Source organism: Ptychodera flava (assembly GCF_041260155.1).
Source record: "Ptychodera flava strain L36383 chromosome 3 unlocalized genomic scaffold, AS_Pfla_20210202 Scaffold_25__1_contigs__length_14229661_pilon, whole genome shotgun sequence".
Classification (NCBI taxonomy): domain Eukaryota; kingdom Metazoa; phylum Hemichordata; class Enteropneusta; family Ptychoderidae; genus Ptychodera; species Ptychodera flava.
The window spans coordinates 7,396,346-7,424,270 of NW_027248279.1; the positions used below are offsets into that span (position 1 = coordinate 7,396,346).

The 27,925-nt window shown below is 38.1% G+C and overlaps 1 long non-coding RNA gene across 1 annotated transcript; it reads right to left on the reverse strand.

Annotated features, from left to right (window-relative positions):
* Nucleotides 1-13,367: 13,367 nt before the first annotated feature.
* On the reverse strand, nucleotides 13,368-15,806 carry LOC139125272 (uncharacterized). The gene is made up of 2 exons (XR_011550178.1): nucleotides 15,665-15,806; nucleotides 13,368-14,597 (listed from the first exon to the last, which is right to left on the reverse strand). It is a non-coding gene; the product is annotated as an uncharacterized lncRNA (long non-coding RNA).
* Nucleotides 15,807-27,925: the final 12,119 nt, after the last annotated feature.

The window sequence follows — 27,925 nt, forward strand, 5'->3', positions numbered from 1 at the left end:
CATGTGTTTCATGTGTAGAGAAATCTTTAGACTAGTTGTTAACACATGTAAAATACATTTATAAGCTCACGCATCTCAATTCCCATGTGAAATGATTGTGAAAAGTATGCTTGACAGAGAGAGCGAACAAGCATTTTAAGTACAATTGATGTAGAGCATCATAGCTCATTCTGGAAATTTACCATGTGTCCTATGTGTTGACAAATCCTTTGACTAGTTGTTATAAGTGAAAATTTCCTGTCAAAGATCATTTTTCTCATTTCCCATTTACATGATTTTGAAAAGTGTGTCATAGACAAACGGGAAATAGCATTACAATAAATTTCCACTGAGTGTGTTGTCACTTGTCAGCCATACAGACTGATGTGATGACAAGAAAAATAAAAATTTTGTCTGTCATCCTCGTGCCCGTCAATTCAGATCCGCCGCGTCAGCCTTTATTCTGCTCATTGGGAAATAATTAAAAAACAAAATAAACACAAAAAACTCGGCGATAGTATATGTATAAAACAGAAGCTTAAAAAAATAATTGACAGTTATATTCCATTCAGAACTGTACTCATATGTAACTCTTATATTGCGCTGTCAAAACTGTGCAAAGGCTGCGCTTAAGTTAATCAAAGAACTGTTGTTATACACAAATAATTAAGCAACACTGCTGTGCAGTCTGCGTGCATTCCTATGACGTTGTCATGTTTAACTCCGTGTTGTTGATTGAAGAATAAAAAAAATTACAGTAACAAATTCCTGCCTCACCACATCATTTTATGTCTAGGCGAACCAGCATTTTAAGCCAAATTGATGTATACCATCCTAGCTCATTCTGTAAATTTAATATGTGTCCTATGTGTTGATATATCCTTGAACTAGTTGTTATACATGAAAATTTCGTGTCAAAGATCATTTTCCCCATTTCCCATTTACATGACTTTAAAAAGTGTGTGTCATAGACAAATGGGAAATAGTATTACAATAAAAGTCCATTAATTGTGTGGTCACTTGTCAGCCATACAGACTGATGTGATGACAAGAAAAATAAAGTTTTTTTTCTTCCTCTGCGTCCTATTTTCTGCTAATGAGGAAATACATGAAAAAACCTGCAAAAAATACATCACGATAGTGCATGTATAAAACAGAACCGTACAAATAATTGACACTAACATTCAGATCAGAACTGTATACATATTTCACTCTTATATTACTCTGTGAAAACTGTGCAAATGCTGCGCTTAAACCACTGAACTGTTGCTGTACAAAAATAATAAAGCAACACTGCTGTACATTTGTCTCTGCGTGCATCATGATGTTGTCATTTTTTTCCTGCGTTGTTGATTGAAGAATGAAAAAAGAAACCCGCGTCACCACATAATTTTTGAAATATGTCTAGAATAAGAAAGAAATGTTTATTTTTCTTGGCGTAGTACTAGTTGTTTTAATGACCTGTACACTATGAATTTCAAAATGTTGGTAGAACAAAAGGGTGTTCTTCAAAACCTGAAAATTCCAAATATTAAAATGCAAAAGTTACTGGCAATAACAAAGCATGGAGTTGTTACTCAGGAAACAAATGCTAAACATCGTGGTAAAAGTTGAAACTACAATCTCTTTTATAAGATTACAAGTTTTGCATTAAGAAGAGTGGGTAGCTGAACAAATCATAACAGCCTTGAGTACGAATCCTCCTTTTTAAGTGTCAAATAATACTAGTCCTGAGGCAAAAGTTAGGCGTATGCGATGCAGCTATATTTAATAGTTACAAACCTGTAATCGCTATCAATGCTGTACTGCACATATCGCTATAGACAACGGCACGAAACCTGCTTCTGCATACCATTTTTGAAACGAATTAGATATCCATTCTCATAGCAGTTCAAAAGTAAAATACTCTTAGACTTGAGAAATGTGTGCATTATAGACTTTCGATAAATTTGCTTTACGCTTGAATTTAGCATGGAGCTTTGGTAGCTCTATGAATTTAACAAGCGATGCTCGGACACTGGCAGCGCACAGCGCATCGATGACACTTGGGTCAGGGGTCATCATCAAAAACGTCAGTGCCTATTCACGGCCAGCTTGATATGAATCATGCCACGGATCGCGAAAATCACGGATCATATATCCAAATGTTCATGTCTAATACGTAAAGAGAACCCGCAAATATAAAACACATAATGATTTGATATGGAGAAACATCATTTTGTTTCACTGACGGTCAAGTTAAATGCTCAAATATCGCGACAAGACTTGCACATTTGCACAAAATGAATGCGGAAGTACGTCGACTGTACTCTGCGGACGAGCGAGCGCCTTCTCTGAAAATCTGTTTACAATATCACGTCACAATACACTGAAAATTCTTGCGAATTCATCTTTAAGGAAGCCAATTCACACAAGTTCCTAACGTCAGTACAGATATTTTCTTGTTGGCAGCAATACACCACCAACATTTTCGCCGTTCAGGAGTGCCTTACTCGCTCGTATGCTTTTAACCATGCCGTTCCTAACTTTGCAAATTCCAGTCGACTTTCCTACTCTGATCATAATCTTTCTTTCCATTTCATAGCTTTACTTGCGCTTACAACCTGTGTTAGGGGTGGTTTCTCCCCAATATTGGTGGAGCTGCCTAAAGTCAAAAACGAAAGTTTGCCGTTTTTGGAGGCGTCACCGTCACTACGATCCTTCAGTGTTGATGATGACACTCACAGGCGTGCTGTTTGCATGGCAGGGCTGTGTGTTACCGGCGTTATACGGCCTCCCACCACATTGTATAACGCCGGTAACACACAGCCCTGTCATGCAGAGCTAGGTATTTGTATAAGTGTAGTTTATGCTATGTTCTGACGTTCTACGGAAGAGAACGTCGGAACGTAGCATAAACTATACTTATACAAACTACCAAGTAAACGTGCCTGTGACGACGTTGTACTGCACAGTGCACGGAGCAATCTGTAGGTACATTGTGCGAAGTTGTCCAACCCAAAACTTAGTAACATCTTAGTCAAATAGTCATGGTAAACATGGGTACTTTTGGTTTGTTAGCTATTTCGTAACAATTTTATTCATTACTGTATGTGTTACAAATACGATCTTCTGACGCATAAGGTCGGGGGTGCACAGAGATAAAGTATTACTTCTCAAGTTGAATGCAGGACAGCGCGTGGACAGACAAAGTGATGACGTCATCTGCAATTTTCGATCCGCAAGTTTGGATAATATTTGCCTAAATCTTCTCGGCAAACGCTACTTTTTTCTCGCATTTGCGATTTTGCGAGCAGGCAGCGGAAACACTGCCTGCGTCATTGCGAACAAAGGAAGGCCACAACGCACCTTATTTTCAAGCAGGCGATTTATGTTTGTTTTTCAGATTTCGTCCATTGAAAATCCTACCAGCACGCCAACGGCAAACAAGAATTTATTGTATGGCACCTAATGTAGAGTGTTTGGATAACATACACAAGAACGTTCTAAATTACTCATGGAGTTGATCGTTGAAACTGAATAGTGACAGTAGTGGTACTTGGAGCAAAAGTTTCTAGCATTGTTGTTTCTGAACGTTGGTGTCACTCAAGTCCACATGCTTAAATCTCTACTACCTCCATGCTTAAATATTCAAACCTTGGAATTGAGGAAGTGCATATTTACTGAGTGTTCCCACTGTAATAAGCTGCGCAAACAAACATTCTGAACAGCTACACTAACAACTGATATGGTCGCACCTAATTAGACCTAGAACAATGGCAAGAGCGTCCAGCTCTGATTAAAGGGGAAGTTCACCAAGGATGATTTTTACATATGTGGTAGCTCTGTGGTCATTTACCCCAGAAAAGCTATTTTCACCATTTATAACTCGCCCAATTTTTTACAAAAATGATAAAAATAGTACAGGAAGTTGCCCATGTAATTTGAATCATGGGAAAAAGCCCCAAACTTGGAGCTTGCATCATGTGATATGGAAGGGACCATCTTCGGATGGGTATGGCCCCCACATTGTCCACTCACAGTAACACAGTAGTAAACAGCAACACAAAATCTGACAGTGGACAGTTTATTATAAGTGAATCATCGTTTATGCAAGGATACTCAGTATAAACAAAAGTTATGTAAATACGCATAGCCAAGTTTAAGCATTGGTGAGTGGACAATGCCATACCCATGGGAAAATGGTGCCTTCCATATCACATTATGCAAGCTCCAAGTTTGGGGCTTTTTTCCCATGATTCAAATACATGGGCAACTTCCTGTACTATTTCTATCGGTTTTTGTAAAAATCGTGCGAGTTATAAATGGCGAAAATAGCTTTTCCAGGGTAAGTGACCACAAAGCTAACACATATGTAAAAATCATCCTTGGTGAACTTCCCCTTTAACCATTTTACCTGCAGGCTGTGAGTGACGATTTTGCAGTTCGCCGGCATTGAGTCGATAGCCTGTTATTTCAGCAACAGTGACGCAATACATTTTTCTACAAGTATTTTACTTCTCACTTTCCGATTTCAAAATGTTTATGACAACAGCCTATAATGTTTATCATACCCTTACTTCATAATATTGACATTTTAGTTTCAATTAGATCTCAACGTCACCACGAACTTCATTACACAAAGTGTTGTTTTAATCGATGTGTATCAGCAATTTTGATGTGGTCTTGTTTACATTTTTAATCAGCTACATGCTCTCAGTTACACAACACACCAGGGCCACTCCATGCATGTCAGATAGAGAAACATAAAAAAATCACCACACCTTGCAATGTCAAATATCTTACTTTTTTATTCGTGATGAACAAGTGAACGTGCATTCAGACACCTACATACAAATTACCCGAATAGCTTCATTTATGATCCTTGACACTCACAAAACAGCTGTGTGTAGACCCCAGTAATTGTGGCAGGACCTTGTCCCGCTCTATTTCAGTCAATCACAGCAGTCGGCCACCCCTAAAGTTAGTGGCACGCTCTTCTAAGTACTTCGTTCCGTGGCAGTATACTTGACAACGTCATCCTGGCGTACAAAACCTGGGCGCTGAAGTTACTATACACAATAGGCCGAGATTAGGGTTCGTGCGACTGCTAGTTGAATTTGACAGCGGGCATTGCAGTCTGTTGTTCCGTCTTTGACTCTCAAGTGTACAATATAACATACATCACTGATCGATCTTCTGACTGACGAGGTTTTAAACTGCTGCCTTATGAACATTGGGGCGACTTAACCGATCCAAATACCTTTCGCAAACTTGAAAGTGCTCGCACTAAGAAAGATAAGGTTATGAAGTAACATTTCAGTTTAAATCTGTGTGTTGGTTTTTGAGAAGAAAATTTTTAAGGATTAAATTGCGATTTTCGCTATATCCACTACAGCGAACAAACCTCCTGACTGACCCAAACGCCTTTCGGAAATTAGAAAGAACTACCACTGGGGATTATGAGTATAAATTTTAGTTCAATCTGTGTATTGGTTCTGGAGGAAAATATTTTAAAAGATTATATTACGAGTTTTGCAAAATCAAATATGGCGGCAAAACCATGTGACCAATCCGAATGCCTTTCACAAACCTGAAAGAGATATAACAATAGATGATACATGTAAAATTGCAGTCTACTCGGTGTGTTGGTTCTAGAGAAGAAGATTTTTAAAGATGAAATTACGATTTTCGCAAAATCCAATATGGCGGCCAAACCACATGACCGATCAAAACGCCTTTCACAAACTTGAAAGTGATCACTGTAAGCATGACATGAGTAAAATTCCAGCTTAATCAGTGTTTTGGTTCTGGAGAAGAAGATTTTTAAAGATTAAATTACGATTTTTTGCACAATCCAATATGGCGGCCAAACCACGTGACCAATCGAAACGCTTTTCGCAAACTTGAAAGAGATCACACTGTAGATGACATTTATTAAATTTTAGTTCAATTGGTGAATTTGTTCTGGAGAAGAAGATTTTTAAAGATTAAATTGTGATTTCAAAAAATCCAACATGGCGGCCAAACCACGTGACCGATCGAATGTCTTTTGCAAACTTAATAGAGATCACTGTAAGGATGACATGAGTATAATTTGAGCTTAATCGATGTTTCGATTCTGGAGAAGAAGATTTTTAAAGATTAAATGACTATTTTAGAAAATCCAATATGGTGGCCAAGGTCACGTGACCGCATGCGATTTATTTGCAAATTCTAAAGACCTTAGGTCATGCTTACTATACAAAAAATTTCAAATCGACTAGACCCCTAGGTCTTCTGGAGAAGCCATTTTTAGGTTTTTGGAAAATCCAATATGGCCACCAGGTCACGTGACCAATCAAATTTCAAGGGTCAGGTGCACGAGTACTAATTGATACTTACTAGCCCTGCAAATTTTAAAAGTTTTCGTTCAGCAGTTTTAGAGATCTAGGTCGACAAAGAATCGGCAGAAGAAGAAGAAAAAGAGGATTAAAGCTGCAAGCAGCGTTGGCGGGGCCCAAGCGATTAACCTGGTTTCCAAATCTTCCACTGATTATATTATGTGCAAATTTTACCTTGAAAACAGTCAAGTTCTTGTAAAGAAGAATTTTGAACATCATCTCACATTTATCTGTTCCATGCAAATACAATATGGCGGCAAAAACATGTGAGCGATCTAATTGCCTTTCACAAACCTGAAAGAGCTTTCACTAAGAATGACAAAAGTGGAATTTCACTTCCATTAGTGTTTTGGTTCAGGAGAAGAAGATTTGTAGAGATAAATTGCGATTTTCAAGAAATCAAATATGGCGTCTTAACTGAGCACAGTGACCTACCAAAAATTTGTTTCAAAAGTACAAGACATATATGATTTAGATACTACTCAAAATGTACAATACGGGAAGGTTAAAATATTCCATCAAATAAATGTATTAATCTCTGAATTTTTGGCGTAATAATTGCAAATTTGGTTAAAAAATAAATAATTAGTCATATATTTTTTCATTTCATCTTTACTGTTTAAAGTTTTACTTTTGTATAATGTTTTGATAAAACTGTGAAAATTTAGAAAATCAAGCACGGTGACCCCCTCTTTTTTCTTTAATATTTGATTATAATTCTCATATAATGCAAAATTTTCATATGTTCTTCCTTGTGTTGCTTTCTGGCCTGATCTTGTTATAGGTAATGTTTTACTGTCATGAGACACAAACTCTTCTTCAACTACAATGTATATCGGAGTCAGAGCTATCTCTGTCACTGCTCACGTATATACTACAGTAGCAGGGCGGTATCTGATAGTGACAGTTGCCCATAGGAAGAAGTTGTATTAACTTTGATAATTTTGACACTATTTTTGTTCAGTTTATCATACAACTGCGTTCTTGTTCTACTCTCTACAGCATGTTGAACTGTCCAGTATTCAGCTTGCTAGCACAGCCTGTGTATGTGTACCACGTATCAGTGCTGACAACTGACTGTCAGTCTGGACTCTAATCAAACTATCACCTAAATACATATTTATATATACAGGTTTTGTCGACAAACTGAACATTGTGTGTTTGAGCATGCTGTAGGGAGACAGCAGGAAACTGTAGTTGATATATTAGATAGATTGCAAAAATCATCAACGGTTGCAGCTTCTGCCCTGTTACTAGGCTCAAGTTAGATTTTTTTACGACAATCACACATGTTTAGATTTTTTCGAGATATAAGTCATGGAATGTGACAAAATGGTTCTAGATTCTGTTAAATTATTACTAACATAACAACATTTGAATGACATAAAAATGGTATTCACTTCATTAGATTACCTACAAAAAAACTTGGAATCGGAAAATGTAAACATAAAAGGGAACCAATAAATTTTCAAGTGCCCCCTGCAGGTAGAGAAAATTTTCAAGTCCCCCTCTACTACCCCCAAAATTTTCGATTTCCCCTTCCTGAATGAATACCTCCAGCCCCCCCCCCCCCCACCTTTTTTTGTGAACGCAGCCTTTGTAAAAAACCTGCAATCTCTATCACTGCTGTACTGTACATATCGCACTATAACGGCACGAAACCTGTTTCAGCATAGCAGTTTTTCAAACGAATTATACGTAGATATCCATTTTCATAGCAGTTCAAAAGTAAAATAATCAAAGACTTGACAAATTTGTGCATGTTAGACTTTCGATACATTTTGCTTTACGCTTGAATTTAGCATGGAGCTTTGGTAGCTCCATGAATTTAGCAAGCGATGCTCGGACAGCGCACAGCGTATCGATGACACGTGGGTCAGGGGTCATCACCAAAAAAGTCAGTGCGTATCCACTGCCAGGTTAAATCATGCCACGGATCGCGGAAATCACGGATCATAAATCCAAATGTTCATGTCTATTACTTAAACAGAACCCTAAAATATAAAACACATGATGTTTTGATATGGAGAAACATCTTTTTGTTTCACTGACGATCAAGTTAAATGCTCAATATCGCGACAAGACTTGCGGATTTGCACAATATGAATGCGGAAGTACGTCGACTGTACTCGGCGGACGAGCGGGCGCCTTCTCTGAAAATCTGTTTCCGATATAACGTCACAATAGCTGAAAAATCTTGCGAATTCATCTTCAAGGAAGCCAATTCACACAAGTTTCTAAAGTCAGTAAGGATATTTGCTTATTGGCAGCTATACACCATCAACATTTTCGCCGTTCAGGAGTGCCTTACTCGCTCTACCTTGTTAAAAAAGCCGTATGCTTTGGCCGTTTAAATTTACCCATGGAGATCGCCATTGTGAATCTCGCCGCAGAGACTCAAGTTAACCACAGACCGTTGCCGGGAAAAAACACACCTGAACGCAGGGCTACTTTTGCACTAATAAACTTCACAAATTAAGGAAGTACATGTTTACTGAGTGTTCCCACTGTAATAAGTTGTGCAAACATTCTTCTGAACAGCTACACTATCAACTGAAATGGTCACACCTATTTAGACCTAGAACTATGGCAAGAGCGTCCAGCTTTGAATAGCAATTTACCGACAGGCTGTGAGTAACAGCAGCCATTTTAAACCTAGTTTCCTTCCCAAATGACAACAATCAATAAACTATTTGTAGTTGGTAATTGCGGCCGCCTGCTAGCCGCATCGTAGACTGTGATTTGTGAATATTTTAGTGGGGTGAAGGCGATGTGAGACACCTGAGTGTGGTGAACCACAGTCCCTCCTTTGGTTGAGGGACTGTGGGTGAACGCGATAGGCGGGGTGAGTGCTATATAATATCCCGGAATCCCGAGGACACCGCGACATTGCACTTTGATATGATATCCGATATTTACTGGCTATTAGACTATACAATACCGAAGTTAGATTGGCTCGACTAGATCTATAAGATGGTGAAATCTCCAATCTATATCGGATATTCACCCTCGATTTGACAGAATCTAGTATCGTCTGGTATCGAAGTTACAGTCGGTCCTTCGCAGTCGGGTTTGTAAGGTAAGGTGATGAAATGTCATATATATATATATATATATATATATATATATATATATATATATATATATATATATATATATATATATATATATATATGATATTTACCCGCGATTTGACAGAATCTAGTATCGCTTAGTATCGAAGTTAGAGTCAGTCCTTGGAAGTCGGATTTGGGAAACCTGTAAGGTGGTGAAATCTCCGATATATATGTCGGATATTTACCCGCGATTTGACAGAATCTGGTATCGTCTAGTATCGAAGCTAGAGTCAGTCCTGGGAAGTCGGGTTTGACAAGAAGTGTAAGGTGGTGAAATCTCCGATATACATATCGGATATTTACCTGCGTTATGACAGAATCTGGTATCGTTAAGTATCGAAGCTAGAGTCAGTCCTTGGAAGTCGGGTTTGACAAGAAGTGTAAGGTGGTGAAATCTCCGATATATATCGAACATTTACTGGCGATTTGAGAAAATCTAGTATCGTCTAGTAACGAAGCTAGAGTCAGTCCTTGGAAGTCGGGTTCGACCAGAACTGCATGTAAGGTGGTGTATTCTTCGATATATATCGGACATTCACCCGCGATTTGAGAAAATCTAGTATCGTCTATTATAGAAGCTAGAGTCAGTCCTTTGAAGTCGGTTTGGCAAAACCTGTAATGTGGTGAAATCTCCGATATATACCGGATATTTACCCGCGATTTAACAGAAAGTATATAGTCTAGTTCGAAGCTAGAGTCAGTCATTGTAAGTCGGGTTTGACCAAAACTGTAAGGTAGTGAAATCTCCGATATCGGATATTTACCCTCGATTTGACAGAATCCAGTATCGTTCAGTATCGAATTTACAGTCAGTCCTTGGAAGTCGGGTTTGACCAGAACTGCAAGTGGTGTATTCTTCGATATATCTCGGATATTTACCCGGGATTTGACAGAATCTAGTATCGTCTAGTATCAATGTTGGAGTACCCAAATCGCTGATAAATATCTGGTAAATATCGGCAATTTCACAGACCTTGTGTGCCGAGGCACAGGGCAAGTCATTCTAGTATTGTGTGCTATTTATATTAGAGTCCCCAAATTCCCGATAAACATGCAGTAAATATATCGACGATTTCACAGATCTGGCGTACCGATGCATAGGGCAAGTCATTCTACTATTGTCTAGTATCGATATTAGAGTCCCCGAATTGCTGATAAATAAAGGGTACATTTCGGCGGTCACAGACCGGGCGTGCAATGGCACACAGCAATTACAGTGACGTTAGATCAAGCTGCAGAACTTCATTAAACAAGGTGTTGTTTTAATAGATGTGTATCAGCGATTTTTATGACATTTACAGCTGGGCTTGATGTGGTCTTGTTTACATTTTTAATCAGGTACATGCTCTCAGTTACACAACACACCAGGGCCACTCCATGCATGTCAGATAGAGAAACATAAACAAATCACCACACCTTGCAATGTCATGTATCTTTCTTTTTTTACTCGTGACAAACAAGTGAGCTTGCATTCAGACACCTACATATAAAATTACCCGAACAGCTTCATTTATGATCCTTGACACTCACATATCAGCTGTGCGTAGACCCCAGTAATTGTGCCCTGGCGGGACCTTGTCTCTTATTCAGTCAATCACAGCAGTCGGCCACCCCTTAAAGCTAGTGGCACACTCCTCTAAGTACTTCCGTGGCAGTATACTCGACAAAGTCACCCGGCGTACAAAAGCTGGTCGCCAAAGTTGCCTTAAACAAGGCGCCGATATCAGGGTTCGTGTGACTGCTAGCTGAATTTGACAGCGGGCATTGCAGTCTGTTGTGCCGTCTTTGACTTTCAAGTGTACAATATAACATACATCACTGATCGATCTTCTGACTGACGAGGTTTTACACTGCAGCCTTATGCACATTGTGGCGACTTAACCGATCCAAATGCCTTTCGCAAACTTTAAAGTGCTCGCACTAAGAAAGATATGAGTAAAATTTCAGGTGAATCTGTGTGTTGGTTTTTGAGAAGAAGAGTTTTAATGATGAAATTGCGATTGTCGCTGTATCCAATATGGCAAACAAACCACTTGACCGACCCCAACGCCTTTCACAAACTTGAAAGTGCTCACACTAAGGGTGACAGAAGTAAAATTTCAGCTGGATCGGTGCGTTGGTTCTGGAAAGAATAGTTTTAAAGATGAAATTGCAATTTTTCACAAAATCCAATATAGCGGCCAAAGCACATGACCGATCCAAATGCCTTTCGAAAATGTAAAAGAACTGCCACTAGGATAATGAGTGTAAAATTTTAGTTCAATCTGTACATTGGTTCTGGAGAAGAAGATTGCTAAGGATTAAACTGCGATGTACATAAAATCCAATATGGCGGCCAAATTACGTGACTGATCAAAATGTTTTTCTGAAACTTAAAAGGACTACCACTAAGAAAATAAATGTGAAATTTTAGTTCAATTGGTGTATTTGTTCTGGAGGAGAAGATTTTTAAAAATTGCATTACGATTTCACAAAATCCAATATGGCGGCCAAACCACGTGACCGATCGAAATTTTTTTGCAAACTTGAAAGAGATCACCCTAAGGATGACTTGAGTAAAATTTGAGCTTAATCAGTGTTTTGGTTCGAGAGAAGAAGATTTTTAAAGATTAAATTACGATTTTTGCAAAATCCAATATGGCGGCCAAACCACGTGACCGATCCAAACGCCTTTTGCAAACTTGAAAGAGATCACACTTAAGATGATATATGTGGAATTTTAGTTGAATCGGTGAATTTGTTCTGGAGAAGAAGATTTTTAGAGATTAAATTGTGATTTCACAAAATCAAATATGGCGACCAAACCACGTGACCGATCAAAATGATTTTTGCAAACTTGAAAGAGATCGTTCAAAGGATAACATGAGTAAAATTTGAGCTTAATCGGTGTTTTGGTTCTGGAGAAGAAGATTTTTAAAGATTAAATGAGTATTTTAGAAAATTCAATATGGCGGCCAAGGTCACGTGACCGCATGCGATTTTATGTGCAAATTATAAAGACCTTAGGTCATGCTTGCTATACAAAAAAAATTCAAATCGACTAGACCCCTAGGTCTTCTGGAGAAGCCATCTTTAGGTTTTGGAAAATCCAATATGGTCGCCAGGTCACGTGACCTATCAAATTTCAAGGGTCAGGTGCACGAGTACTAATTAACACCTTTTAGCTCTGCAAATTTGAGAAGTTTTCATTCAGCCGTTTAAGAGATCTAGGTCGACAAAGAATCGGCAGAAGAAGAAGAAGAAAAAGAGGAAGAAGAGGAAGTAGTAGAACTTGAGCAATAACATAGGGTCCCAGCCGGTCGGCTTGGGCCCCTAAAGAAGAGGAAGTAGTAGAACTTGAGCAATAACAATAGGGTCCCAGCCGGTCGGCTTGGGCCCCTAATTAGAGGTTATTTAAGCAATAAAGCACACCCAGCGACGGTATACCACGAGATTTTGACCAGTTCACGACATATATGCACGAGCGATAGCGGGTGCATATATGAAGTGAACTGGTCAAAATCAAGTGGTATACCGTTACTGGGTGTGATTTATTGCAATTATATCATTATAGTATATTGAAATTCTGGCATCGAACATCAAAAACGGTTTTTGCTCAAGCTGATAGCTCGCGCGTATGCCAGCCGTGGTATATCGCCAATATACCACGGTTCTTTTCGCGTCCCGACCAATCAGATCGCTGCATTTGCGCCATCAATATACTGGTATGATATAATATCCAATATCCCCTGTTCCTGTGTCGTATCAGCATGATTGTCATTTGTGCTGCGTCAGACACGAGACGAAGTCGAGTGTCTGACGCAGCACAAATGACACGAATGCTGATACGACACAAGGAACAGGCGATATTGGGTAATAACCGATTTATCATATACTCATGTCTATAATTTTACTAATAGAACGAAAAACCTTAAATGTTGAGGCTTTACTTTATTACGCCTTGCGCATAAATATCAGAATGTTTATGTGAACAGGCTTCATTCATAAAGTATACGACGAAGCTGTCAACATCAAGCGCGACATCACTCTCGATGAACCCCAAGAAGAAAGACACCGGGATACAAAAATCGTCATACAGGAGGAACCTTTTAAGGTGCAATATGCTTTTACAGTTGTAACCGATCAAAAACTGTGCTCAGCTCTAAATCTTTCCTGATTTTGATCGTCGTACGGCACTTACAGCTACAGGGGCTTTAATGTGTTAAATATCGCATATTTTTACTTAAAGTTTTTTATGAGGCTTCGTGGGACAGTGGTAAGGCCACCGGAATCACGCTTACTATCGGAGGGCACAGGAAAACTAGGAGCAAATAGTCCAAGCAATGTGATATTCATTTCTTAATTATTAAAACAATTATATTTATGAAACATCGATATCAATAAATCCGTGTTAGTATTTCATCAGGTTGCTTCTTTTCTGCTTCGCAGCACTCGATAAAATCACTGAAAGTCTATGAAATGTATGTGCAACATAGCCCTGGGCGTCCAATGGCAGTTGAAGTATACTTCGGATGGTGATGAGTTTGAGACCCGGTAGATCAAGAGCAAAGCCCAGAGTAAGTTTAAGTTTATATTCAGACATCACAGTGTCATTTCTATGAACAATACCAAAATAAGTGGCTATATTCTGTTATTCGTACTTGTGATTTCACTCTGAATGCAGCCTCTCAATACAGAATGGGTCAAAGAGTTTGAAATAATGATTTCTGTCATGTGACTCAACCTACTTCCTAGTCAGGAGGTAACACTGCATTTTTTGCCACTTTAATGGCGTTTTATCGAATACACTGTCTCAGCGATATTGTCATCCAAATTGGAATTTAATTTGTCATTCGTACAACTTGTCAATTTGAAAAATTCCAGCGCTTGTCTGCGTATCACACATGAAGAGCAGGTTGAAATACATAAAAGTGAAAGAACACGACAAACAAAACTACAGTGAAGTTTGTTCGAAAGGCGGCGTCACTTCTGTTACACAGGTCTCCTTGGCAACAATACAAACAGCTCCATTCATCGAATCTTGTGTCACAGTGGTACATCACGTGGAGTTTCTTCACGTCTTCCAAACAGGCTGCGTATTGAAATTCTCCGTTCTCGTTCTGGTAACACCCCTTGACGATCTGCAGTTTACCGGAAGCGGCTGAACAGGCCAGAGGAAAGACACAAACAAACAAAAAACAAATAAACAAACAAGTGTTATCTCGGCTGACGGTTGATAAGATTCGACTGGCAGCTGAGAAAGCTGAAGCGGAACTGGAACCTATGGTTGTATCATACACGTGAATACATGCCGGTCGAGCTGTCTCAAATTGACTACAGGAATTAGTAATGACCTTACCTCACGTGAGTTATCGAGATAGTCATATATAAAAAGAGCAATGAATCAATTAATAAATTTGTTTATTAATAACTAAGTGAATATTTGTAATAAACCTGGGAATGTTTTAGAAGACTAACGGTGAGACGAAAACAAACGTAAAGGAACTGTGAAAACACATACTTTGAATCAATGCAACATCGAGAGTACACATATATGATATTTTTACGACTACATGTATACAGATACCTTTGACTTGGGCAATGTTAAAAAAGTAGACTTTTGACCCCTGCATTTTACTCCAGCACGACCCTAGTAGCATAAAATAAAATCCCTTGACCTATTATTATGTAGTCATTGTAGAGATTTGAATGGGGAATTAGAAATTCCTCCATACTTGACGAAATTTATAGAGTTTGTTCTTTGTAGATTCATCTGTTCTGACAGGATACCTGCACCAAATTCTGGACTGAATGCTAACATTCACTGAATAAATTATGATAATCACAATATCGACATTGATCCCATTCCACTTGGCAATGAATTCAGATACAAGCTGTTTGTTATCAAGGAAGTAGGTGTTTCATGATATCGTCATTCCGAGATTTTCCAGACATTCATGGCTAATATTATCATAATTCCTTCACCAAACTGGTTACTGGGCGCGAATATAGCTGGTAATTTTATTTTCACAGGATTGAATCATTCTGATAACAAATTCGCATTAATGTTACAATCACTGAATATACATGACTGTTGTATACACCATCTTCCTCAGTTCTCTATTTCACTATGTCGAGCTATACATGTAAAACATGAACTCATTGCTTTGTGAGACCAGCATTGAAGCGAGACCTCCCCGGTAGTGTGATCTGAAATTTGTTTCTTACCGTTGTAGTTGACGTAGGTGGCGCATGCCTGGTAGCTAGATTGTAGTGGTAGTTCGGAATCATCGCATGTGTAATCAAGCAAACACCTTTGATTGTCTTCTGCAATTCGTTGTGTGTCGTTGATGTATTGCTGCTCACATTGATAACATCTCAGGCACTGCCTATAACATAACACGACAATAACTACTCTTTATTCAGCGAGAGTGCTGCTCCGCCAGGGACTGTAAGATTCAGGCTTATGAGGGCGCTCACTCACGCCTCTGGCGTGTCCAATGCTCCAACTCTGCTTGACTGAATCATCCTATTGAGAACTACGCTTAAAAAAAGATGATTTTGTTTAACAAACGACAGACAGAAAAGTTGTTATATTCTTTTAAACGTTTATATTATAAACCTCGAAAGTGAAAGACTTAAACGTTTGTTCACACTTTTCTCAATGTTCTAATTTTCATTACATACAACCATACTATCTTTTTTCATTTTTTCAGTTGTTACCCGTTTCTTTTCGTAGAAACTTACTGTGTTTTAATACCAATGTGCTCGTAGACGGGAAGATCCGTAGTCTTGCCAGCCAAGTCGACTGCATGCCCATGCAATATGCCATATTGTGTTTCTCAGCCAGACCCCACATATTGTGAGGAATCAGATGGCGTGATATAGACAAGAGAAATGTAATCTGGTAGCAACTGAACCATTTACTATATTTTTAGACAAAGTCACGGAAAATGTAGATTGAAGTTTATTAATTTTAAGAAGTGGCTTTCGACATCTTTCCCTAGTAATGAGTGTGAACTATGACTTTTATAACCTGGTTCAGCTATATCTTACTTATCCGTAAACTGATCCTAGACACAAAGTCACAGATCCCACTAATTGCGAATAATCAACTTTGAAAGTTAATTCTAGATAAACTTGAGAGCAATTTCTTTCTGTTACTTTATCTCAAAACATAATTAACTTCATGTATCGATCAGTGTTCCAGGAAGCATCTCTTTTGTCCGCATTGCGCTATCTTTCCTAGGGTATTTTATGTGGCATTTCTCCCTGACCGAGAGGGGGCGGCGTCGGATGAGGGTCCAAAAGTGGAGCCCTGGTAACCGAAACCAAAGGATCTGGAAGCAGGGATGTCCCCCTCTTGTGTAGCGCGTGTGGAAGTGCCATCGTATCCGAGTCGAAAGTGCCCCCTATTTGCCTCTCAACAAAATCAACATCAACAAAATGGCTGCCAGGAAAATCGGAATACATTGTCTGTCATCTTTTCTGATATTATCAAAGATTAGATTACCTAGTCTCCCTACTCGTCACAAAACGCTAATTGATGATAATAATGATATGAATAATATCCTTTGTCTTTTCCAAGGCTTTGCCGAAATTGACCACTGTAACATGATTCATTTCTAGAAGTGTTCTCGTCTTTCTACAATGTTATGGATTTCATCAGTCTTCTTAAATTTGAGAAGTATAACAAAATATTTTTGCGTCACAATGTCGCTCAGTTCAAAATACGTAAAAGAAAAGCATAAATCTAGTTTATCAAAAACCTACATCTCAACTTCCGTATGATAAATGATTAAAAAATGAACAAAGACTATTTTTTTTTACAAACTTCTTTGATGCCCACTTTTGCGCTTTGCAACCTGTAACATAGCGTCTTTGCGGAGAAAACTTACATAATATGAACATAACTTACCACCTGTCAACGTTAGTATGATAAAGATGGTACGGGTAGATGATGTGAACGCCATGACGCCTTGATTTGTGTTCCGAATAGAGAGGACTTAACCAGGGATTCAATGATTCACACACTCTGCCTTCAAGATGCTCTTGAATCGTAAATAAATGGCTTTGTCATTCGACGTGTGTTACCATGGAAACCAGTCTCTATTGAGCAAAAGAAAAATTGTCGAATCGTGTTCGTAACATGGAAGCCGTTACGTAATCGTTCCGATCTTTTGCAAAGAACCGGAAATAGGAAGTACTGCCCTGTAGATGTAAAAAAGAAAATTGGTCGTCATTATCTCGGCTTTTTCAAATGCCCTTTCAGGTTCATTTTATACTACTCTGGTTACCAAATTTACAGATTACTGATGCGTCGTCAAACACAACATCACACGTTCAGTCTTCTCTGAAACCGCATTCTGGTTATTTCTGTTTCATTTTGTTTTTACACCATTCAGCCTCTGGTCAACCGACATTTTCTGTCGATTTTTTCAAAGTAATATACTCTAAAACCGATATTTTTCGTGTATAACTGTACTGAATGGAAGGAATAAACATTTGACAACGAGTCCATGGTGGCGGTGCTATTCAGATAGATTAATCACCGGCAAGAGCTTCAGCTAAGTAAAGAGAGTAGGAGCTCACTTTTCTATCGCTTCGGAGAGAGGGGCACTGATTGCTATCAAAAGTTTGCCTTACCATCGCCGACACATTTTTTCCGATGGCTAACATAGTACATGAACGGGCCCAAGGTTAAAATTTTCGGACAAGACCTATTTAGCTTAATCGCCCAGACTTATCTTTATCAAAATCATACTAGATTACGTATTGCACTACAGCTTTGAATAGTGTTGATGAAAATTATAGCAAATGAATTGTCGCTGGGATTACGATGGGATTACCATGAGAGTTTTTCTTACATTTCAGTTCAGTTCCATAAATAACCTTTTCAGTGTCGGGCAGTGGACAATCAGCGAGCTGAACTTGTGACCAACAAGCACGCCCTCAAAGGGGTACTTGGTCAAATATTCTAAAGTTTTCGATAAAATGGCCGTTGAGGGCAGGCCAACAAAAGTCCTCATAGGTGAACTTCTCTGTGGTAAAATGAGGTTGTCTTGAGTATTCTGTAAGTAGCAAAGTGATAAAAGGGCGACACTTAAGAACGACTATCGCAAATCTGGCGGGAAAACGTTTTAATATATGCGCATGCTTGACAAAGCATGCAGATGCGTGCTTATCCACTGTAAGCGTACAAACAGAATAATTATCCGGGGACTCATTGATGAAGTCTACACGTTAATATATTGCAATTTCTGTATGTATATTTTGAAATCTATTTCCGCCTTTTCTTAAACTAGTTGACATTATCTTTGTGTAATGATATCGGCTTATGGCGCGGTGGTTCCCCTTCAAGTTGTAAAAAAACACCCGGGAAATAACTTCAAATTAAGGTTTGTTCTACTCCAGACCAGAATTATAGAGACTTCAATTTTAAAACAGACCATGACAAAATAAAACCAGTATTAGTTGAAACGTGAAGACCGTCGAATCGTTTCTTTTAAAATTCGTTAATTAACGGTCAAACTTTTTTCATCGTCGACATTTGGTGGCGATATATTATGTGACTGTCATCCAATTTTTTGAAATGCAACCTTCTTTTACTGTGAGTATCATTTTCAGTCAGTCATCTAGTTTATCCGTTAGCAACTTAATGTCCGAGAAATATCAGTGTCAATAGATGTTCACCAGACATCATTTTTACCGACATGCTCTTCTTTTGATAATCCAAACTTTGTTCTGATGAAGTCTAAGACCAATGACTGTCGGCCTGGCCATTTCATTTTAATTGACGTTATTTTTGTCGAGCACATTGAGGCGCTAATAAACCCCCCGCTGTGTGTATTTATGAAGGACACTGGCCGTGGATTGGTTGAGGGCGGGCAGTCGCCACAGCCAGCAATCAAAGGTAGTTTCATTTGAAATTGCATTTTTTCTTGAAATCGCAAATGCCTAAAATTCAACAAAGGCTACCACATAGCGATTTCAAATTGAAAAATTAATAAATATTGTGTATATTATGCCATGGATGATAACCACCGATATATTAAATGAACTTAATAATGGAAGATAGGACGCCACGCTGTTAAAATGGGTTACTTTTAAGCGCGGGTTTTGATTGATCTACTTTGGCGCTCAGTGGGTAGTTTCCCTATACAGCTATTAATATTCAATTAGGCAGTAATCGACTTTCGATGACGGAGGGTACAATATAGTTCCCAATTCTACTCCGCCGGTGACAAACATTTGACGACGTCAGAAAAAAATCATGATAAATTCTGCATTGCTGTCGTTAGTTGATACGCGTTTCCAAACGTTTATGATTGAATTCAAATAGAAAACAGCACTCCAGTAGGAAGATAACTTTAATATCTCAACAGTTTTTTCTTGAAAGAAAATATCTTCAATGAAATAGTATTTGCTTACATCAGTAAGTCTTTGTTATTTTTTATTGCTTACGAAACTCTCTCTGTCTCTCTCTCTCCCTCTCTCTCTCTCTCTCTCTCTCTCTCTCTCTCTCCTCTCTCTCTCTCTCTCTCTCTCTCTCTCTCTCTCTCTCTCTCTCTCTCTCTCTCTCTCTCTCTCTCTCTCACGACACGCCTGCTTTCGGTATTGAAAGTCCCCTTTCTGCTTTAAAAGCTTCACCATTAAGGTTTGAAATTTCTATAATGACTAAATTAAAGTGTTCTGTAACAAACAAGTTCTACATACGGCGCTCTCTGCTGTTCTCTGGAACTAAACGCCTCGCCTTGCAAATGAATCCTGATCATGACGTCATCAGCTTTACGATGATAACATCCAGGTAAGATACATGCCAGGATTCTGAGTGACATGTTTTTACAAACAGTACCAGAATAAAACCGAATGCCACCAGCTGAGGTCTCGTATAACATGGTGAATTACCTTGCAATATGTAACTAAGGCAAACAAAGCAACCTTACTTAATCAAACAATGTAAATCATAAAACAACATCCGACGTTGAACGTGGATCTCCATCACAACGTTGTAATTTCTCCTGGATGATAAATTGAATCAGAACGAATACATCAGAACTGCAATTGTGTCTGTTCACTTTCAAAGGATACGTCATAAAACAAAATAGTCTATTCACTTTGTCTCTCTATTTTCTATCTATCTATCTATCCATCCATCTATCTTTTTATCTATCTATCTATCTATCTATCTATCTATCTATCTATCTATCTATCTATAATATCAAAGTATCAAATAAGAAATATATATATATATATATATATATATATAAAAATATATATATATATATATATATATATATAATGTATCAGAGTTGTTGTATTTACTTACGATCAAAAAGATTTAAACACAGCAGAAACTGAATTCAACGATAGATCATAGAACGTGTTGTTACACACTGCACGTGTTCACTATGACAAAGTCTTAAAGCTACCCCTTGAGAAAGATCCTTATATTAATGAGTATGAAGATAATTTGGCCGATCAGCGTTTTTGCTCACACAGACCTGAACCATAGCGTTGAGATAGGCTCTGCCTTAGACTGAATATCTTTGTGACAATGAAATTGAGTTTCCTTCGCCAGGTAATTACGAATCCTTGAATAAAAACATGCAAAATAGTTCTGTTAATTGAAACATATTGTAAAAATAACGCTGTTGGCAATTGCCTGCTAATTGCCCTACTTTCATCTCCATTTTAAAATTATTCTCTACAAACCACGGAAATGACATTTACTTATCGCTTACAGTCGTGCTAATTAAGAGTATCTCAATGAAATCAACATACAATCGATTTGTACTTTTCTTTCTTCGACAACCTCCCATGTCTATTTTCACTTTTTCTGGACTCCCTCCAAGACCCAGCAGAGGACTCCCTCCAAGACCCAGCAGAGGACACAAGCTCGAAGATTTTCGTATACAGATAAATCCTTCCCCATTCAAACAGAGTAACTGTCAAATGTCAGCGCAACTTTCGAGGCTCTGCAACAATATTATCCGAAGAAGAAGCGCAGTCGGCTTTTGCGCATGAAAAGAAAGATACGAGAATTCGAAAGTGCAATAAACGATCAGATTGGTGAGATCTAGTATATAGTGTATATCCGTGTCACTTTCAGAACAATCTATTGTTGGTAGGTATTTTAGACAATGGACAAACGATAAGATCAATAATGATGTAATTATCAGTCATTTCGATTGCTAAACCTAGATCGTCTTGATGTTTGTTTTTGCTGCATAAATAAGTAGACTAGACGACCCTGCCCTCTAAACTCCATCGCTTAAATTGTTTCATCGTTCGTTATTGACAAAATCACCATTTTCTCCCTCCAAGAATAGTTTGTTTTGTCTTTTGTGTTTGTGTTTGTTTTTTTTCCCAACGAATTCGCCCCCTGTCAAAGAATTCCTTTCAGTTTCGTTAACATTCAAAATTAAGTTCACCAATATTCAGCATATCAATGTGATCCCCTTTTCTCAGTTTGTTGATGAATTTCGATTCAGTACAATTCACTTTGCGAGAGCAATCTTTAACTTACCGGGATTCTCAGGCTTCTTTTGTAAAATGCATTTAAAATGTGCTCTACGTATTTATCATCTAATTGCGTTTAATAAACCCGAATATTGAAGCAAACAGACGCTGAATATCAATTGAATTAACACTGCATTTATCCGTCATGTAAGCGTGTCTACGTTGTCGGTAAGGAGACTCGTCTTTGTCGCATAAACGTATTCACTCGTACTATTTACCGGCAGATTACAAAAGACGGACCACAGTTTGCAATTACTAAGATAGCCAAGTGTAGACAGCACAAAGGAAGCACCAGTGAATTTTAAATTTACCTTCAGTTCACAACTCGCTTTGCGTTTGCATGTGTAGACCAGGCCGACACGCGACTGTTATGTGTCCATGGGTAAACTAACCGGTAAGAGAGCAACGCCGCGTCACCACACAGTGCCTGTAACTATTCATCGGACTATCATTTTAAGACTGAAAGTTTGCACTGAGCTGATAGCTGCGTATGCATAGAAAGAATAAAACAAATTATGCCGATCCCATTAAAAAGTACCGGGCCAATTTAAGTGCAAAAACGTCCAGCTGGCATGAACCATACGATGAAACGTCTTACACGTATATACACATGAATATATGTCGTAATATCCTGATAAACGATGACGTGATCGTTTAAAGTCCATCTAAAATTTTCACAATCACTTTTAAATCTGCTCACAAATGAATGTACTCACAATATCTCGCGCGGAATGAAAACATTTGCTGGAAAAACACACTTGTACATATACAAGATGCATGCATTTTTACACATGCAAGTTGCATGTATTGGTACGCACAAACATACAGAGATACACCTCCACAAACTCTCACTTCCGTTCATCCATCAACGCATCCACCCACCCATCCATCCATCCCCATCCATCCATCCATCCATCCATCCATCCATCCATCATCCACCCATCCATCCATCCACCCATCCATCCATCCATCCATCCATCCATCCATCCATCCATCCATCCATCCATCCATCCATCCATCCATCCATCCGTCCGTCCGTCCGTCCGTCCGTCCGTCCGTCCATCCATCTATCTATCCATCCATCTATCCATCCTTCTTTCCTTCCAAATAAATAGGTTCACTAAGGACAGAGAATACTCGGCATAACGAGAATTTTAAAGAACTAAAAATATCATATGAAGTCTATTTTTAAATTAACAATCCTATTTATTCAAGATCATTAAAGAGCACTGAACTTAGCATATTGTGCCTCATGTTCGATTTTAGATGACTGAAAGCACCCGAGATGGAATTTAGTTACTAAATGCGCTAATTGTATTTTAATTAGTGATAATGTTCACAGCATTGTTCATTTATCCTTCATCATCCTTGGAATTGTCTTTGATTACGCTGATTGGCTAATTGATGATAGTCTAACATGAAGGGTCTTCTATTAATTATTGACACCAGTTATGCACAGTTGATAGTTCGGGAATAGTTTGTTACTGCCTATCCCACGCTGAGACAGAGACTCGATGAAGAATACACTTGTATGTCGATGAACTGTAGCCCCTGGATTCTGTACCGCCCCCCACCCTATGAAAATGTTTATGGAAAGTAATCTTGAGCCGACTCAAACTTAATAGATATATATTATTTATTTCTGTCTACCTATTATGAAGTGATTTTATCTGTCTGATGATTACAGGATGCATAATACTTAAATAACTGATATTATTACTTTGTACTTGAAGTAATTTGCTTTATTATTTATAACGCCGTGCTTTAGCATCGAGCACTGTAATTGCCCACGGGGATATCTGTATACTTCAATATATATATATATATATATATATATATATATATATATATATATATATATATATATATATATATATATATATATATACCTTGTTTGCCTTGTCATATATTTCTATCGTTTGTGACATTATATTCATAGGTGAATATACTGACCATGTAAAGATTGTCTCGAAGATTTTAGCGTCAATTGTTGGTTATTAGAAATGGAAAGCAAATGTGAAAATCGCTGTACAAAAACATGAAAATAATTTTAACGCTACTGTCCTTTATATAATCTTCAAAACCAAAAACCAAAACACTACTCCGGTACATCGAACAGATATAGGTAGGACTTACCGGATTTCTGTCATTAGCTGCTATGTTGCTGTGCAGTTAAGTCGTCTTCTAATACTCATTGTAATGTTATATATCGTAAGGTAGTATGGGCCTCCAAAATAAAAAAAATGTTTCAACTTTTTTCAACTTTTCCTCAAGGAATCTTTCAACCATTCTCTTTCAAAATCAAGAATAAAACATCGGGAGTCACTGTATAAATTTTGGTACCAGAGAAACAAATTACCCAAGATTTACTGAGATTTAAATTTCAAACTGGCTACCGTCCCTGTGTTAACTCTAGGGAGAAAATTAAAATTGTCGATTTTCGAAAAACTGAGACGATGAAAGTTTTTATTACGCCAAGAGATTTAAAATGAGCACCCACAAGTGGTAAACTCCCCAAGGCGCATTCTACCTTAACTCGATTATGTAAGAGAAAGTAGAAAATTATGGCAAGACACCAAGACAGAATAAGTCAATGCGCAAGACGGAATGGAATGAAATTTTGTAGGTCCTCGAATAAATCCGTCTGGTTTCAAATAAGTGCATGGAGAATGGACAATGAGAAAAAAAGCTATTTGACAAATAAAGGAACCCCAACATCCATTTTAAACCAATGTACCTGCCCCTTTTTTGTCAACTTAATTCATGGGCAGATATTCCCTGGTTCTTTCTTTGTAAGAGATCGGCCACGCTAGGCTAGCATACAGTCGTGACAACGTAACGGCATGGCGTCGGTAGCCAACGTTAGCACGGTCACTATTGTTGTAAAACGTGGCCGGCAAGACTCGAATGCTTTCAGACCACACTGCGATTTGACTACCGTGTTGTGTTTTCGTATTCATCTTCTCAGAAGTGATCTGAATGAAATGTACACCCACATCTGTCACCATTTCTACACCATGGCAACCAAAGGCGTCTACCTCGTTTCAGAATCCTATTACTCGGTGTTTCACAGCGCTCACTTTCCGGCGAGAAAAATAGAATGCATCCCCGAGACAGACATTCTGACTCTCAAAATTTACAAATCATTTCTGATCTAGTAAGTAAACTTTTCACGGTCTTAGTTAATCGTAAATTTGATTTGTCCTCATGGCAGTCATTTTGAATTTCAAATATAAGTCAGTCTTGGGAACTGTGCTTCAATCTCCTGCATGATGGCCATTGATTCTTACTTTCCTTTCGGTAAGATTATGGCCTGAAATTTTCTTGTCGAAACTTTGAGAAAAGCTAGAAGTATTTGATGTTCGAAGGGTGTACTACTTTTAAAGTAGTACGCCCTTCGAACATCAAATTAACGTTAAATTAACGGTTGACCTGGATCCCTAGATTAAAAGTTTAGCACTCGCCACAATTAATTTTCAAATCAGTAGATCGATTCAGCACTGTGCAGGTCTAATTTTTACTTCATGTCTTTTGAAAAGAACCAACGTTTATGGGTTTTTCACGATTTTACAATATTTTTATTTCTCGTGACGCTATGAGTCAGCTAAATGTTCAATATGAGCATTGTTGTCGTCATCGTCAGTAGAAGAAAAATCTTTTGATGTATATTTTATACTAACTTTATGGTTGATATTGAAGCAATAAAGCACACCCAGCGACGGTTTACAACGAGCTTTTGACCAGTTCACGATATACATATATGCACGAACGATAGAATATGGAAATGATGGAACGTTTACATTTTTGTCCATTTTTGGCGCGCATTCTGATGCAATATACAAAACACAATGCCTGCACATTCTGAGCATTTCACTCATATCTTCCAAACACAATTGTTTAATGTTACAGAACTGTGTTGAGTTTTTCAGTGTTAGCATATCACAATTGACTACTTTGTCTGACATTAAACATACATAGTTAGCTCAGCTAGAAGTGTCGTACGCGACATACAGTTAATGAACTCTGTTCGTTACACAGTATTTTATAATTTATCATGAAAATGAAGAAAACACTATCGATTAAAGGGACATAAGCTGTAACTTGTGGCAAGTTTTCAGTATTCTGCTTCTGTATATCAACTACCGTGTCAGACCCTAATCTGTTTGTCATGCTGAAATTTTGAGTATTCTTTTTTGTCAACACAGCTTGTATGTGTGTAGTGATCATTGTTTATTGTTTACAAATGAATTCTAGTCCGGACTTGAATACAATTTTCAACAATAACAATGTAGATTATACTCATGTAGGTTGTGTTGATATGCTAAATACTTGGCATTAAATTACAGTTTAGGGATTCAATGCAGAAAGTGTAGGGAAACCACAAAAACAAAAGTTCTGAGAAAATAGCCAAAAGATACAGCTTATGGATCTTTAAAGCAGATGAATTCACAAAAGTTGGTAAGACTAGACTCTTTTAAAAGTATCTTTAATGTTCGATGGCAAAGTTTAACTTTTATTTCGTCACAACATAATATTTATCATGGTCGTTAACAATACGGTGATGTTCTCCGAGAAATATCTGTAGACAAAAAAAATTACCCGTCCCCACTCTTAATGGCTTGTGAAAGTGATATCACTATGCCCTTGTTAAAGTATGACATTTATAAAGACCCGGATTTCGCTCTACCCAAATTCTCCTGATATAACAAGCACTTTCTCAGGTCGTGGTGATGACCCTGATTTCATCTATAATGGTTAGACAAGAGAATGTCACTCATCGTGTCATAATACTGCAAATTTCAATATTAATCCATGCGAACCAGCTTGCTGCAATTCCTTGATTACTCCAGTCACACGTTAATATTCCCATTGAAAACAGGTCTTAATAAAATGGTATGGCTGTATCTAATTAAACGCTGAAAAAATTGAACCTTGCTTAGAGACATTCCTTGTCAACAAGTCTTCCATATATTCAGTGTTTAGAATTTCAATTACATTTTTCTGTACAAATTTATTCAACTGATAATATTCTGGTCCTGTCTTTCGATTGCTATTCTCAGCCAATTTGTCAATATTACCTTACCATAGTCACAATAAACGCCATTTACGCGCAAACATTATTATTAACATTTTATTTTAGAATATAGTCTGTTTCGCCTGTTTAATAATAGTGCAAGAATAGAATTTTCATCCCCAGTGCGTCGACGACTACTGACTGTCCCTACGTGCTGTGTGTCGCCCTGTTGATCAGCACATGGTCGACTGAGGATGTCCCGAAGATATAACGATACAACACCCCCAGCCCCACCACTTATTTTCGTAGGCTTTGTCGTTGCAGCCTGTAAGGAGAAAGAAACATTAGCTCATATGTAATATGGATTAAAGCTAGTTATGCGATATTACTTTTAGCGATATATACACATCTACTATTGGCCCCTTTGATATATTGTTGTTATCGATAAATGGATGTAAATTTAAATAAATAAATAAATAATAAAGAAAGAATAAGTTAATAGATTAATTAATTAGGTAATAAATTCACTTAGCTACTTTCATCTTCATTCATTTCCTTAGTTTCTTACATGCCCTCACAATTCCTTGCTGCTAAATAAGCTACAGGGACCTACCTACCTGCCTACCTACCAACCTACCTACCTACCTACCTACCTACCTACCTACCTACCTACCTACCTACCTACCTACCTACCTACCTACCTACCTACCTACCTACCTACCTACCTACCTACCTACCTACCTACCTACCTACCTACCTACCTACCTACCTACCTACCTACCTACATACCTACCTACCTACCTACCTACCTACCTACCTACCTATCTACCTACATACCTACCTACCTACCTACCTACCTACCTACCTACCTACCTACCTACCTACCTACCTACCTACCTATCTACCTACCTACCTACCTACCTACCTACCTAACTACCTATCTACCTACCTAC